The following is a 17,955-nucleotide window of genomic DNA, read 5'->3' as shown; positions in this document are numbered from 1 at the left end:
TCGAACCCATGGCCAACATTTTTTTTTGTATCGAATACTAATATAGACCATTATTCATAAGAGAAACAATTTCTGATGAAATTATCTCAAGTTTCCAGCAATCTTGACCTCGTATCAACCCCATACCAAAATCCAACAAATTCAGGGCCAAATAGGTCAGATGGGTAGAGAAATGGGTACCTGAGTGTGTTTCTTAGGATGAGAGATTACTTCCTGTGCTAACTAGAAGCTCTCATGCTCTCGTCGTTCTCTGGGCTTCAGACTTACATGTATTCTATGGCCAACGATAGCGAAAAAGGGCAAATGAACGAATACAATATCGGATAGTCTACCTATGGACCATATTCAGACACTCTTCTTCTTTTCTGCATGGCAGAGTCTCCTAGTGTGGTGACAAGGCCATCAGTTCATTGATTTCCATGTGCAGGCTTTTGTTGCAAAGAAATATCTAGCTCAACTTTCACTTACCATGTTAATTTTCTTCTTTTGTTATGCTTCTTCAAAAAACAATTTTGAATTTCGAAATTCAGTTAAACAAGTTAAAGCACTTTACAAAAAGGGCAAAAACAATACATACAACTACTATAATTACATTAGAAACGAGGGCACATCGACGCAACTATAAAAAAATAAGGCATGTACGTTTTACCCCATTAATCAAACAAAATCATTAAAAACCTATAACAAAAAGGCTACATAAGAATGCATTCATGAGCAAAAATGCCCCATTAAAGCTCAAAATAAGTAAAAGCGTGCCCTTTTCTCACTAGCAATAGAACCTATAATGTGCTTGTTTACGTGAATGAGAATCGAACCCATGGCCAACATTGTTTTTTGTATCGAATACTAATATAGACCATTATTCATAAGAGAAACAATTTCTGATGAAATTAACTGAAGTTTCCAGCAATCTTGACCTCGTATCAACCCCATACCAAAATCCAACAAATTCAGGGCCAAATAGGTTAGATGGGTAGAGAAATGGGTACCTGTGTGTGTGTCTCAGGATGAGAGATTACTTCCTGTGCTAACTAGATGCTCTCATGCTCTCACTGTTCTCTGGGCTTCATACTTACATGTATTCTATGTCCAACCATAGCGAAAAAGGGCAAATGAACGAATACAATATCGGATAGTCCACCTATGGACCATATTCAGAAACTCTTCTTCTTTTCTGCATGGCAGAGTCTCCCAGTGTGATGACAAGGCCATCAGTTCACTGATTTCCATGTGCAGGCTTTTGTTGCAAAGAAATATCCAGCTCAACTTTCACTTACCACGTTAATCTGCTTTCTAGGAACCTTGCAGTCCGCTGCATTGACTCTTGTTATTGAACACAAGCCTTCTGTATGGGCTATAGGATGGGACATGAACCTTCTAACTACTGTTTACTCTATATGTCTTCCATCTGCATGTGAACTAAGTAGTTTCATGATCTGATTTACAGACAAATGCAAGATTTCTGGAATACTAATAATTTGATTGCAAATTTACCATAAGCAGGGAGTTGTCGCCTCTGGAATTGCATATTATGTACAAGGTCTGTGCATGGAATTAAAAGGACCTGTATTTGCCACAGTATTAACCAATTTGCGTAACAGTGGGTTTAGAAACCCATGCCCTCTTCCCTCTTCAGCAGCCTCCAGGCACAAACCGGACACAGAAGAACAGCTGAGTATCACTCGGAACGCTTCTTAGTCTCGCCACGGTAGGGGGATATCTTCGAACAGGTACCTAAGGGACGAGGACATCGAGAACGATGAATTGAGTAATAGAAGTAGGCACGGGATGCGAGTGGATCTCATCTAATTTCTTGACACGTTGGACATGCAAAAGAGACAAAGGTAAAGACGTTGGGTATGCAAGAAGGACAAGAGGCAGGCAGGTGGTAAAATTGCGGGCCCATGGGATTTTACATGTTTGAAATATATTTTTGTATTATACATTTTTTTTGCATGTGTTACAGGTGTTTTTTTTATTACTAGGCCGGAGAGAAATATCCAAGCAAGGATGGGAAGTTCAACAGCCGTGGTCACCAGCTGACTGACTTCCTGCAATGCAGGGTGTAAAGGATGGATGTGAGTTCTTCCTGCGCTATTCTCTTTTTATAATTAATGCCCACTTAGTTTAACTTCAGTAATATGGTGCCAGTTTCCCAGATGGTTGGATGAAATTATGGAAGAAATTTTCCGCTTTTCTCATGAAGCTATGAAATATATACAAATTTTGGTATTTGGATAAGATTTTCCTGCATTGTTTTTAGGATCATGTGAACAATCCTTACTCTCATGCAAGCGTAGGTTACAGTCTCTGTTCATGTAATTTCATATTCGAAGTCTTTCTTTTAGCATGTTGAGCTTTCTATCGTTGCCATACTTTTAGTGCCGGGACCATATCTGAATTGACAGTCTATGTCTCTATTCTCAGTCTGTTATATGTTTTCTTGTTGTTTGGTGTTAGAGTTCTCGATATATCATAGAGGTCTCAAACAGTCTTCTTGGTGTATTCAAGTATAAGTTTCAAAAATTCTTCATGCTGTATTCAATGATAGGTCTCAAACAGTGCCCATGTTGTCGAAGTGGAGAATCGTGATCTTTTTCACTAGGCTGGCAAGAGATTTAATGATATGCAGGGGTGTATTGAGAAGACAGACTGTAAAATTTGAAAATTTGGATTGAATGCAACTAGGTCTTTTCATCATCGTTGTGTTTCACATTATTTGGGTCCTTATAACTTTTAGTTGAGAAGTCTTTCACTTGTGCATTCAATTTGATTTTGTTTGGTATGTTTTGCTAGATATTATACATGTAGTAAAACCATGCCAGGCTCGCTTGGATACGAGGAACAAGATGCTAAAACGTTTGCTTCATGGGTAAGTTGAATGTCATGTGAATAAATTTTCTCAACTTGTTACTTTTCACCTTGAATCATATCATTGTTGTAACACTGGCTAATTGTTCAGGGAATAGACTACTTGAAATATGATAACTGCTATCATGATGGCACGGACCCCCAGGAGAGGTATATATTATTTGTGCTATGTTTGATCGACAAGTTTTCATAGATGGGTCTAAACATTATATAGAATGGGCATTGAACATTTATGGAAAACCTACAGGTACCCAAAAATGAGCGAAGCTCTTAGTAATGCAGGTCGTCCTATATATTATTCGATGTGTGAATGGTAAGATGCATTTGTAAATAATATTGATTCTAATCAAAGACGAAATGTCCCTTAGAAGCTTGGTTCTTCTGCGAATTAGATATTGCAAGTTGTCTTTGTTTGATTCTGCAGGGGTGAAGAGAATCCTGCAACTTGGGCATCAAAGCTTGCAAACAGCTGGAGGACTACAAAAGACATTCAAGGCAATTGGGACATATAATGGACAGCATAGGTTCATATGGAGAGTTTATTGTCTTATAAAACATTGAAACTGAACAATATACATTCCTATGTATGATATGTATTTAATCCCAGTTTATGAATGTTGTTGAATGTGAATTGTGTCTTACAGCATGATATCTAGGGCTTACTAGAATGACCAGTCAGCAGATTTTGCAATGCCTAGTGGATGGAATGGTAAATTAATAACCCTATTGATATCATATAAATCATTATGAAACTTCTGCCATTATCAATGATAAACTCTGACCTCTCTGTCTAATTTAAGTTTTTTTGGTCATTGCTTGAATCAGATCCTGACATGTTGGAGGTTGGAAATGGGAATATGAGCACTATGGAATACAGGTCACACTTCAACATATGGGCTCTGATGAAGGTAACAAATGGTTCACAAATAAAGTTGAATAAACAGCCCGGAAGTCAATAATATATGTGCAAAAGGATGCTAAAACAAAATAGAATAGGAAAAATAACATTACCAAAATAGAGTGTACATAAAATAATTGACTAAAAGTCAAAGAATCGCCCCTCCTATAGGTTTAATTTCAATGTTTCATGATGATTTAACTGATAGATCGCCCCTCTGTATATGTTTAATTTCAATGTTTCATGATGATTTAGCTGATAATCTTATATACTGTAGGCACCCCTTTTGATTGGATGTGATATAAGGTTTTCAACCTCATAAACATTAGAGATTCTAAACAACAATGAAGTCATCAATGTCAACCAAGGTTAGCTTGATAAAATTTAGAGATTTTTCAGTATGAATTTCAATGTTTATTTTGACTTGAATGATATCTTTCAATTCTTTTCGCTTTGTGCAGATCCATTAGGACGTCAAGGGAAGAAAGTCGACAAGCAAGGGGATCTTGAGGTACATAATTCTTGTATGTTGAATATTTAGTTTCTGTCAAAACTGATTCTGTGTCAGTATTCTATTTACCACATGTACCAGTGAGTAATAGCAAAGGTTGTTGTAATTTCTGTTCATCTACTTGTGTTTGTTCTCTATGCTGAACACCTCACTTTCTATGTAATTTACTTACAGTTTCCCTGATAGGTTGCTTATTTCTCTTATAGGGTACTTATTTCTAGGAAATCACAGAGCCTATGGGTCTCTACATACATTTTTCATTTGTACAATTCTCAGGAGTAGTGGTATAGGTTTCTAGTTTGATCATTTCCTGCCTTATTCCTCCCTTTATAAGTTTAGTCATGGATTGCGGTCATATGGAGATGTTAGACATTTCTATTTTGCCCATGTATTCTTCACATTGCTTCTTACCTTTTTTCCATAGACAGGGCTTGTATATAATATCGCATGTCTATGTTTCTCGTGCGTTTGTTGTTTTCTTTGAGCAGTGTTTTAAGCTTCTATGCTTTCCTTTTATTTTCCCCTTTTTTGTTTGACTCAAGTACAATTTTTACTAGTTGATTTTGTTGCAGTAATATTTAGGTCCCTGTTCCAAGCATCTATGTTCACAAAATTTGTCTTCAATGTCATATTTTTCTTTATAGTTTCTGTAACCATGGTTATAGGCCATGTTTGGATAGTAATGTAATCTGTCTTTGTTTTTAGGGTGTTATTTTTCACTTCATTTCCTTTTAATTATAAACTTTTTTTGTATAAAGGGTATAGGACTCCATCTTTAGAATGAGGAACATTTATTATAGACTGTTTACCTAGAGAATGTATAGAGACTCTTCTTCCAGGATGATAGCTTCAGTATTATTTGTGCCCTTTGTCATTTTTAGCGTTGCTTGTGTTCACGTGTTTTCATTATAGTGTTCTCATTTGAAGATAAGCTTCTCGTTTTTATTCTCTGCAATTTAAGTAACAGCGTATTCTTGAAGTGACGTCACAAGTTATAACTTGGCAATGTGAAAGATTGTTTCCCTGGCAAACTACTCTCTCCTTAATTTTTAAGATTTTTATTACAGATTGTATTCTCACAGTAATGTTATATGTTTCTGTTTGTGTACATTTTCTTTGATTTTTTATTGAAAGCAAATATGCAATGGGTAGCCCTTAAGACAGTCTATCACTTTATAGCAAAAATACGTTTAAGAGATTTTCTGGATTTATGGCATTTCTGTAGAAGTGGGGCTTTTGTTGTTTCCATGTTATCCAGATGTCAGACATTTTCTGTGAAATCAACTATTTGATATACCGGCGGACATTGTTTACAGAATTCATCCGTGTTTATATTCTAAAGGAGCAGTAGTTGTCAAAGAGGTATTTATGCAACTTTCCCCTTGGAATAATTAACAGCTATACAATTATTAGATTGCCTCCAGGATGATATTTATGGATCAGCATTTTATGCAGTCACCTGGATCAGGAGAAAAAATTGGCCAGCATGTTTGCAATACCTGCTCAACTTGAACAGTCTGAAAGGCAACTTCCAATTCAACCTTGTGAAACATTTCATTGTTACAGCTTTCTAAGACAGCATGTTGAACTTGATGCCATGTAATATTATGTTTCTGAAGCGCTTGATAAACCAAATTTTCATTGAATTCAATCTTTCCATTGAAAGGGGCTCGTATATGTTCTGCAATATCACCAATAAATACCCCCTTGGTATGAAAAGTCCTTAGTGTTAGTTGAGCTCCTGGTTCTCCAACAGATTGGCCCGCAATAATACCTACTGCTTCTCATAATTCAATCAAGTGACTATGACTCAGATGCCAAGACTGATCAGTCTAATCCTGACTGAAAGTGTAAAATTGGAACATGTTAAAATTACTACCAAAGTCATTGTGGCAACTGACTGTGGCAACTCAAAGAACTAGAGTTTCTCAACCTCGGTAGGGACTACCGCTACGACAGTGGCTCCCTTATTAAAACATGTAGGGCCAAATTACAAATGTTGGATGGCTAATACAATTCAAGTATGGAAAATCCAACAAATGTGTCAAATAGGTATGGTGGTGGTGATATAATATGGTGGTTATATATATATCTACACAATATATGATAATATGGTTACAAACAAACCAAATGTTAAAATTTATAAACACCCACGAATATTTGTTTGTAACCATATATAATATGGCTAATTCAAAAACTTTGTGTTAATTCATTGTATTCAAAACAAAGTTGAACCATTTTTATGGTGACGGGTTAATCAACGGGTCAATGGTTAAGTATGAAGCGGAGGTGTTTATTTTTATGGTGATGGGTTAACCTGTTTCAAATATTTCATAAAGTATTTGGTCTGATTGGACCATTTGTACACATTCAAATTCCGATTGATATGTTTATCAATTCGAATAATAGAAGGGTTGAACCATTCTCTCTTAATTTTTTTCCAACTTGATGAATGTCGGTCAATTGTATCTTTCGTTACATTATTTAAATTTTCATTTTCTATAAAATTTGTTCTAATTTGATCCTTTAAATTGCTACTGAGCCTATTTATAAAATAGAATCTATTTAATAAATTTTTCGAAAAAGCGTTTGTTTGTAACCATATATAATATGGCTAATTCAAAAAGTTTGTGTTAATTCATTGTATTCAAAACAAATGTTGAACGATTTTTATGGTGACGGGTTAATTAACAGGCAAGTATAAAGCGTAGGATATAAACCAAAAATAATACAGCTCTGCGGGTTTAAACCCGCTAACCTTTCCTTGCCAAGATATTTGCAACTGCTTCCCAGCCACAATGTCAAGTGGGCACGCTCTAATAACTTTGTCGAAGATTTTATAAAACTTTTGTTCATTTGCGCATTGGAACAAGATCGGTGGGCCAAGAGAGGAACTCTGCAATGGAACAACGAGCGGAGCTTGGAGTGGAGCGGAACCGTGTGTTTGTGGAACTTTGATTAGGGGTGGAACCATGATATAGAATTTTGTGAAAAATCTGAAAGATTTTTTTGGAGGCTGATTTTTTACAGAAGCAGAAGCATATCATGTTTATACTCATTTTTCTCAGAATTTTGCAAGAAGTGGGATGGTGAGATTAGTTTCATCATTTAAGTAGCAAATCCTCACTCAACTTGTAGAGAGGAATCTTTGTGGAATTATGAAAAATCCAAAAGATTTGCGCATTGGAACAAGATTGGTGGGCCAAGAGAGTAACTTTGCAATGGAACAACAAGCGGAGGAGCTTGGAGTGGAGCGGAACCATGTGTTTGTGGAGCTTTGATTAGTGATGGAACCATGATATAGAATTTTGTGAAGAATCTGAAATATTTTTTTGAAGGCTGATTTTTTACAGAGCAGAAACATATCATGTTTATACTCATTTTTTTCAAAATTTTGCAAGGAGTGGAATGATAAGATCAGTTTCATCATCTAAATAGCAAATCTTCACTCAACTTGTAGAGAGGAATATTTTTGGAATCATGAGGAATCTAAAAGATTCTTTGGGGCCAAATTTTCACAATGACATAATTATGCGGTTACAGGTTCCTTGCATTCCAAAACAATTCAACCTTTACCCAATTGACTAGTGATTTCATGAATACTGAAATTTGTATTATTTATAGCTAAAATGATTGCAATCAACATATATGGATTATTCAATACTAAAATACTAGCAATAAAAAATTTAATTATAATTAAAACATCACCAATAATATCGTATAGGTGCACCACTTGTCTTGGTCTTATTGCAAAAACGGGGGTCCTGTTCATAGATGGGGTGCTTGAAAGCTTCCTTCACATAATGGACTTTCTCTGCACTTCCACGTATATGCCTAATTTCAAAAAAAAAAAAATTTGCCATAAATAAAACTTGTGGTCAAAGATGTGAAAATTGATGTGCTAGATAAGCAAGCAGTACCTCTATAATATGAAAAATACCTAAAGTGTTTTTGCAACAAAATCAAACACATAGATATGCATTATTTATGACTAAAATATTAGCAACAATATCGTATAAGTCTAGTACTTTCTTTGGTGTTATTGCGAAAAAAATATGCATTTAATACTAAAATATTAGCAATAAAAACCTTTAGTGTGAAGTACGGAGATACACACAATGGACTTCCTTCGCACTTCTACCTATGTGCTTAATTTGAAACATACTCATAAATATGAAGATATTCATTATTTACAATTAAAATATTATCAATAATATAAACAAAAAGTATGCATTTTTAATACTAAAAGATTACTTACAATTATAGAGTATACCCATCAACTTAATAGTTTTTCTGATAAGATTTTTCCCCTGCATTTATTTCATAGGAGAGAGCGATTGGTGATGGAATAAGTGCATAGTTCCGCACAATGAAAGCTTCCACCTCACTTCCACACATGTGCCTACTGTGAAACATATACACAAATACGAATATATGCATTATTTACAATTGAAATAATATAAATAATATAAGCATAAAAAAACTCATTGCAAACAACAAATATGGATTGTGTTTTGATATTAAAATATTATTAAAAATCCGCACAATGACCTTTGTGTGCACTTCCACATATCTACCTAATTTCAAGAACATAACCATAAACAAATCTTTTGCTAAATGAAATACGGTTTTGTACAGAAATTTATCCGCACACTACACAACCTTTATTCAATTAACTACCAATATTTATAAAAGACCGAGATCTACAAGGGGATCTTCAAGAAAAAAAGAAATAGAGAGACACATTATTTATAGCTAAAATATTATCAAAATAATTTGCAATACAAGCCTTTAGTGTCGCATGTGGAGATCCGCACAAAGAAAGCCTTTTACAGGGATGCAAAGAGAACTTTAATTAGTTTAAATATGAACAAATATTGAATTAATATTATTATGTTTCATTGTGCGGAGCTTTTATAGTGCACAGGACAAGGTATGTATGGGAGAATGGGGGTGCATAGAGAACTTTATTTGGAACGAAAAAAATTAATGTTAAAATCTTTCTGCGTGATATGTCAATTGATGAAGAATGAGTATGATGTTCCCTATCTACGATGTATAATATGCCAATGTCGGAAGAATTTGTAAATGAAACAAGATAACAATATATGCCACAAAAAAGGGAAATTAGTAATGATAATGCACTATGTTATGTGTGTGCGGAGGTTATGTAGAGAACAAATGCATGTGTGGAAAGATGGATTTGCAAAATTTGTGCAGAGAGAAGGAAGTGCGGAGGAATATTTTAATTGTGATGCGTACTCAATAGTTGATCGAAAGACATTATTGAGTATGGAAGTAGCTATCTGCGAAAGTGCCTAAAGCTTTCATTATGTGGAAAGAACTAGGGTTCCTTTGCATAGACGAAAGTGTTAAATAAATTGCATAGTGCGGTAAAATGAAGTGAGTCAATTCATTGCAAATAACAAATATAAATTATGTTTTAATACTAAAATGCGAAGTGTGGAGATCCATAGAATGAAGGCTTGAAAGCTTCCTTCGTACAATGAATCAATTAAATAATAGTAGTATGCATTATTTACAACTAAAGTATTATCAATAATGAAAGTATATACAATGTTATTGCGAATAGAAAATATGGATTCTGTTTTGATACTAAAATATTAGCAATGAAATATTTTAATGCAAAGTGTGAAAATCCACACAATGAAAGCTTGAAAGCTTCCTCTGCACAATGAATGTTCTCTTCACTTCCACACATCCCATAAACAAAGCTTATGCTCAATGAATTGTGGTTTTGTACATAATCAATTAAATAACAATAGTATACATTATTTACAATTAAAATATTATCAATTATATAAGCATAACCAATGTTATTGCGAATAGAAAATATGGATTATGTTTTAATACTAAAATATTAGCAATGAAAGCTTTCAGTGTTGAATGTGAACATCCACATAATGAAAACTTGAAAGCTGTTGTTTTCATTTTCGCAAATCCTTCTAAAGTGAGCTAATAACATAGGAGTGGGGACTAACATTGTTTATAGGTGTCGACATGAACAAAAGCAATTTTTGTAAATTTTGTGATTAAAAAAATTATTTATGAATACAACAGTACATGATTTCTGCGGAAGGTATATAATTGTGCAGAGTACGGAGGTCTGCATGATGAAAGCTTCCTCCGCACAATATATTTCCTCCATAGTTTTGCACATATGCCTATTTACACAAAGATAACCAAAAACAACACTTTCACTATGCGAAGAGCACAACCTTTAATCAATTGATCAGTAAAGTCTTTAGTGTAGAAGAAGTTTATTTTGCTGGAGTGGGGAAATCACACTTAGTCTGCAAGAGGTGTTCATTGACATTTGTGCTTAGATAGAAATTTTCCTATTGATAGATTTCAGTGTGCAAAGATATTTCATTAGGGATACAGAAAGTCTCATAAACATTAAATAAGAAACATTAATATTTTCTTTTAAATAAGCAACATTATTATATTACAATAAGGACTTTAATACATAAGAAAATAGGAAAATTTAATTTATTGCATTAAGGACTTTAATAAAAATTAAATAAGAAACATCAAAGCTTATGCCCAATGAAATGTAGTTTTGTACAGAACTTTGTGTGCATTTTGCATAACTTTTACTCAATTGATTATTGATATATATAAAAGACCGAGATCTCTGAAGGGTTGTTCGAATAAGAGGGAATACGAAGATATGCGTCATTATAACTAAAGTATTACCAATAATATTAGCAATAAAAATGTTTAATGCAAAGTGTGAAGTTTAGCACAAAGAGCACTTCTGCATAAGAGCCCAAACAAAGAGATTTGAAATATTTGAAAATACAAAGATAAGCATTATTTTACCAAGAATATCGTATATGTCAACCGCTTACTAAAATATTGGCAATATTTTATGTCAATCTTTATTTCGCATAATGTTGGAAGCATTTGTAAATTTAAAAAAATGGTATCAATAGTGCACTATGTTATGCATGTGCGAAGGTTATGCAAACAGCAAATGGATGTGCGGAATGAGGGATGTGAGGAATTTGTGTGGAATGAGGGAAGTGCGGAGGGATCTTTCAATTGTAATGAGTACTCAATAGTTGATCAAAAGGTGTTATTGAGTACGGAAGTAGCTATCTACGGAAGTGCCCAGAGCTTTCATTGTGCAGAAAGAACTTGGGCTCCTTTGCATAGACGAGTACTAAATAAACTGCATTGTGCAGTAAAATGAAGTGAGTCAATTCATTGTGAATAACAAATATGGATTATGTTTTAATACTAAAATACTAGCAACGAAAGCCTTCAATGCGAACTGTGGAGATCCACACAATGAAGGCTTGAAATTTTCCTCTGGACAATGAATCAATTAAATAACAATACTATGCATTATTTAAATTTAAAATATTATCAATAATATAAGCATAGACAATGTTATTGCGAATAACAAATAAGGATTACATTTTGATACTAAAATATTAGCAATGAAAGGCTTCAATGTCGAGTGTGAAGATCCGCACAATGGAAATCTAAAAGCTCCCTCTGCATAATGAGTCTTCTCCGCATTTCCGCACATCGTATAAACAAATTTATTGCTTAATGAAACATGGTTTTGTACAAAATAATTTAAATAGAAATAGCATACATTACTTAAAATTAAAATATTATCAATAATATACACATAAACAATGTTATTGCGAACAACAAATATAGATTATGTTTTAATACTAAAATATTAGCAATGAAAGTCTTCAGTGTAGAATGCAAAGATCCACACAATGAAAACTTGAATGCTATTGTACGCACTTTCGTAGTTCCTCCTGAAGTGAGCTAATAACATAGTAGTTGGGACCAACATTGTTTATAGGTGTCAATGTGAACACAATAATTTTCATAAATTTTTTTATTAAAAAACTTTTTTATGAGTGAAAGCGTGCATGAATTATGCAAAAGGTCTGTGATTAAGCAGAATGCAGAGGTCTGCATGATGAAACCTTGAAAGCTTCCTTCGCACATTGGATTTCCTCCATAGTTCCACACATATGCCTATTTACACAAAGATAACCATAAACACAACTTTCACTATGTAGAGAGAACAACCTTTAGTCAATTTATCAACAAAGCCTTTAGTGCAAAAGAAGTTGATTCTTCTGGAGTGCAGAAATCTCAATCGGTCACGGGGATTTAACTCGATGAAACTCTGACATATCACATGCATTCATGGCATATTAAACAATACCCTTAATTTGACTACATATTGGAAAGAGTCTTTAAAAATTGCATTATTTAACCCCTTACTAATACAAACCCAATACACCTTTCCAATTAAAAAACCCCTAATTTCACTAGATATTGTAGGTATCCAATTTTTTTATTAACATTTTTTATATCCCTTCATATTTTTTCATTAAACTTGAGCTCCATTTTTAATAAATTCCATTATAAAAGCTCTTTACCCCCTACATATCCCCCAATATATTATGTCATTTTCCCCTCAATATATATCCCCCAATATGAATGCACGTGGTACGGTATTGCTCCCCCCAGTGAATTTCACATGCACTCGGTCTACAAGAGGTGTTTGTTGACATTTGTGGTTTGGTGAAAAGTTTCTTGCAGATAGATTTTAGTGTGCGAAGAGATTTCAATAGGGATATAAAAAGTCTAGTAAACATTAGATAAGAAACATTACTATTTTATTTTAAATAAGCAACATTAATTTATTGCACACCATTATAGAATGAGAGAACCCTCATAGCACACCATTTTTTGTTTGTCCTTAATAAGTTGCTTTATGACATCAAAGAATCACCACGGACCAATAATTTCTCAAATTTCCTTAATATAGCTATTTCCAAACCCTTCCACTCAACGAGAAACTCAACTTCGTTATTGGTCATTGTACCAAGACCCCAGGCATATTTAAAGACAATTTCTTTATCAGGGCTAAATAAGGCCCCTCCCGGTCCTGCCTCCCCCATTGTTTAAGCACAATTTTAGCAATAATTATAAGTGATGGTTTTTTAGGGATACTATTTAACCTAAAACCACATTTTGGTCATTGAGTGTAACTTTATATTGTTTTTTATTAACTAAGAATACACACTATGATTTAAGATCTAAAGACCTTTGGTAAAAGTGAAACTCTACCCGCATCTAAAACATGAAATTTATTTCAAATAACCATATACATAAGGATACAATTGTATGTTAAGATTTTGATATTTTACTGGCATAGATTCATCTTAAACACGGATCTATCAACACTAAGAGAAATCAAATTTCTCAATGTGTAACGTTTTAATTATTAATTTCTATTTCTTGTATTAATCCCTTCATATTAAATGATAAAATAAAACCCCTTAATAAATTTGATCCCTCTCTATGCTTGATAGATCAGTTTGCTTTTTAAATGTAAAGATTTTTTGTTTAATAAGTTTTTTGGTCATATAGATATCTACATATATAATTATTATTTTTATTACCCCATGATAATGTTTCCATGTGTTATAAATCTCCTTAGTGAGCCACTCAACTATGAATAAAGTAATGTTTTTTTGTTATTTGTCATCTAATTAAAAACAATTATATTCAATTATATAATTACATTAATAATTCAAGAATATAAAAAAATATTCATTACTTTTTTCCCTATTGGATTGAAAGGTTCTTTCCATATTGACATGGGAGATATTAAAAATTGAAAAAAAATAAAAATAAAAACAAAAAAATTTATGTTATTTGAATTGGAATTAAAAATAAAATTATTGTTAATTTTACTATATGTTAATAATAGTAACAAAAATTTACTTAAAAAAATACAAATAAATTTAAAAGTGAAAAAATGTAAGTTTACTTTAAAAGATATTTAAATTTATGTTTTGGGTAAGAATTATAATAAAAAAATACAAATAAATTTAAAAGTGAAAAAATGTAAGTTTACTTTAAAAGATATTTAAATTTATGTTTTGGGTAAGAATTATAATAAAAAAACATGGTTAACTATACTATATGTAATAATAATATTATTTTTTCGTTTAAAAATTATTACAAATAAATTTATAAGTGAAAAAATATAAGTTTATTTTAAAAGTATATTTAAATTTATGTTTTGGAGCAAGAATTATAAATAAAAAAACATTGTTAATTATAATGACAACTCGATCAATTGAACTAACCCTTGGGGCTTTAAAATTTTGGGTACTAGGTACCACCCAGGGAATATGCATGATAAGCTATTTATCATATTGTTTAAATAGACATAGATAAAAAACAAGAAATAAAAAAGACCTCTGATTTTATGTTACTAAGCGTATATTTTCTATATCAATTTTAGAGTATTTTCAAGGATACATAAGAGTGACTAGCGTATACATGAATCCATTCAAGACTGTATGAGCTAGATGAAGTACTCCAATTACAACAACTAGAACTATGAACAAAACTATGCTTTATTGCAGCGCTTGCAAGCAGGTCTCTCGCTTTCTTTATTTTCATCGCTTAAATTGCATCATACATGAAAGTGACATGACTGAAATACAATGTATTCTGAGGGGCGTCGAACTGGAAAGAGTAACAATGACAAAATTCCTATGACCAATATTATGCAAAAAAATAAATGCTATTGAAATATTGACCAACTACGATACGCATGGCACATTTACGACATACCATCAAAATGTAGTTGTATGTATACAATGATAAGTTTATTTTTTACATTGTTAAGAAATTTGGTAATGGCACAATAATGGCTCCTTGCATTGCCAAGCATCCTAACATTCCTCCAAGTTTTTTGGTCCAATAATTTTTTATTTTTTTGTTGTTGAATGACTCTTTCGTTTTACTTGAGATTTGGGATCTGGTACTCATGGAAACAAGATTAATAATGTAATCATTAGAGCAAACAAGACGATTGTTTCTACCAATGCAAATGCTAGTATGGCATTGTGCAAAAACGTGATCTGGTGAACTATTTTTGTTCTGGCTCTATGTTTTGTACTATGTTGTGTCATTTTTGCTTTCTTGCAGTCTCGTTTCTTACAATGTTTTCTTAATTTATCAAATTTGCAAGTTCTAAAATTACTCAGGTAATATTACAAGTTAGTTATGTTGTAGTTTTCAGTGACATGAATTTACAATCACAGTTGTCTTTGTTTATAGCATCGACTAATCCAGTATATTTTTCTATTTAAACAACTATTCCATACAATATTTAAACAAATATCTAAATAATTCATTGTCATACAAATCCGGAACGAATTTCTAAATCGAATAACCAAGATTACGATATAACTTATAAAACATATTGCAATTATACATATATTTGTAATCCAAAATAGTTCAATATGTTTTTTTTTTAACTCTATCAAGAATATTACAATACATAGCCTTTAGCATATACTGAATTTCAAAATTGGTTTAGCAAATAGCCAAAATTGGTAAATATTTCTTTACTAATTAACCATTGTTTCTAGAGATCAATGCTTCTACTTCATTATGCTACTAGAATCTAGAACTAATTCATATGTTCATGTTTTGCAAGAGTTCTTATGACAACGTTTCTACAACATCTAGTCCATCTTAGAGCTACCTATGAATTTGTTGAAGTTTTAGTATTTTATCCCTTAGCATTAAAATATATTTTCTAAGCATTAAGATATCTTGGCTCCCTACATGTACCTCTTCCTTCGTGCTCATGCCATTGTTTCTTTGGGCCATTTCTTTGTTGTTAGTAACAAATACAAAAAATAATAGATAAATTATAAAACAAAACCTTAAAATGCTTAACAATTTCATAACAACAAAGCAAGTCAATTGTCTATAACTTAGTAATGAGTCTAGGACAAAATGAACATTAACAAACTGATTTTACAAACAAAATGTGTATATATAATGCATCAAAGGAAATAAGTCATCTAAATCATGAATTGACATCTAAGGTCTGAAACGACATTTAACCACTATTGATCAATGTGCATAACATTGATTTTTTGGATCTTTAATCAGAAAAGGTTGTTGCGAAATTTGTTACTTTAAACCATATGCATTTTATTTAAATTCCAATTTAACATAATCCAATTGACATGTTTATGTTTCATGATTAATATATCTTACATGAATTAGAAATCAATATCGATATACCATTTTATTAAATCGTAAACCACATCTTATTTTCATTAACTAAAGCTCTTTCCCCAATAAATAAAAGTATTTTCCATAATTATTCACTGAATTAATGCATATTCAACACATTTCCTATGTAGACTTGCCTTGTTATCGACCGAATTTTACTTTGCAAAAATAATCTCAGATGTCAATTCATGACTTGAATGCATTTTTTCCTTTATCGCATTATCCAAATATTAAATGAACTATGTTCACTAAAATAAGTAAATTATGTAACAACTTATAACTCCATCCATAGTTCCGCACATATGCCTATTTACACAAAGATAACCATAAAGAAAACTTTCATTGTGGGAAGAGCACAACCCTTAATCAATTGATCAGTGAAGTCTTTAGTGCAAAAGAAGGTTATTTTGCTAAAGTGGTCTTTAGTGCAAAAGAAGGTTATTTTGCTAAAGTGTGGAAACTACACTTAGTCTGCAAGAGGTGTTCGTTGACATTTGTGATTAGGCAGAAATTTTACTACTAATAGATTTCATTGTGCGGAGAGATTTGTTTGGGGATACAGAAAGTCTCATAAACATTAAATAAGAAACGTTAATATTTTCTTTTAAGGAGGAAACATTACTTTATTGCAATAAGGACTTTAATACATAAGAAAATAGGAAACATTAATTTATTGCATTAAGGACTTTAATAAATATTAAATGAGAAACATCAAAGCTTTTTCTCATTGAAATGTGGTTTTGTATAGAACTTTATGTGCATTTTTCATAGCTTTTATTCAATTGACTATTGATATCTATAAAAGACCGAGATCTCTGAAGGGCTCTTTGAGAAAGACGGAATACAAAGATATTCATTATTTATAACTAAAATATTACCAATAATATTAGCAATAAAAACATTTAGTGCAAAGTGCGAAGTTCCGCACAAAGAGCACTTCCGCACAAGAGCCTAAACAAAGAGATTTGAAATATTTGAAAATACGAAGATGAGCTTTATTTTACCAATAATATCGTATATGTCAACCACTTACTAAAATATTAGCAATATTTTATGTCAATCTTTATTTCGCATAATGTTGGAAGCATTTTTAAATTAAAAAAAATAAAAATAAAATAGTATTGATAGTGCACTAAGGTATGCTTGTGTGGAGGTCATGCAGAGAACAAATGTATGTGTGGAATGAGGGATGTGAGAAATTTTTGCGGAATGAGGGAAGTGCGGAGGGATCTTTCAATTGTAATGCGTACTTAATATTTGATCAAAAGATGTTATTGAGTACATAAGTAGCTATCTGTGGAAGTGCCCAAAGCTTTCATTGTACGGAAAGAACTTGGGCTCCTTTGCATAGACGAGAGTACTAAATAAAATGTGGTGTGCGTTAAAATGAAGTGATTCAATTCATTGCGAACAACAAATATGGATTATGTTTTAATACTAAAATATTAGCAATGAAAGACATCAATATGAAGTGTGGAGATCCACACAATGAATGCTTGAAATCTTCCTCTGTAGAATGAATCAATTAAATAACAATAGTATGCATTATTTACAACTA

At 32.3% G+C, this 17,955-nt stretch overlaps 1 pseudogene; it reads left to right on the top strand.

The window, feature by feature from the left end:
• The first annotated feature begins 1,616 nt into the window (after window positions 1-1,616).
• Window positions 1,617-5,631, top strand: LOC149138321 (alpha-galactosidase 2-like; annotated as a pseudogene).
• The last annotated feature ends 12,324 nt before the right edge of the window (window positions 5,632-17,955 follow it).

Source organism: Pinus tabuliformis, chromosome X, assembly GCF_031772625.1.
Source record: "Pinus tabuliformis cultivar Carrire ecotype Pingquan chromosome X, CPIR1, whole genome shotgun sequence".
NCBI classification, from domain to species: domain Eukaryota; kingdom Viridiplantae; phylum Streptophyta; class Pinopsida; order Pinales; family Pinaceae; genus Pinus; species Pinus tabuliformis.
Note: the sequence above shows the minus strand (reverse complement) of the source record. Positions and strands in the feature narration are given on the sequence as shown.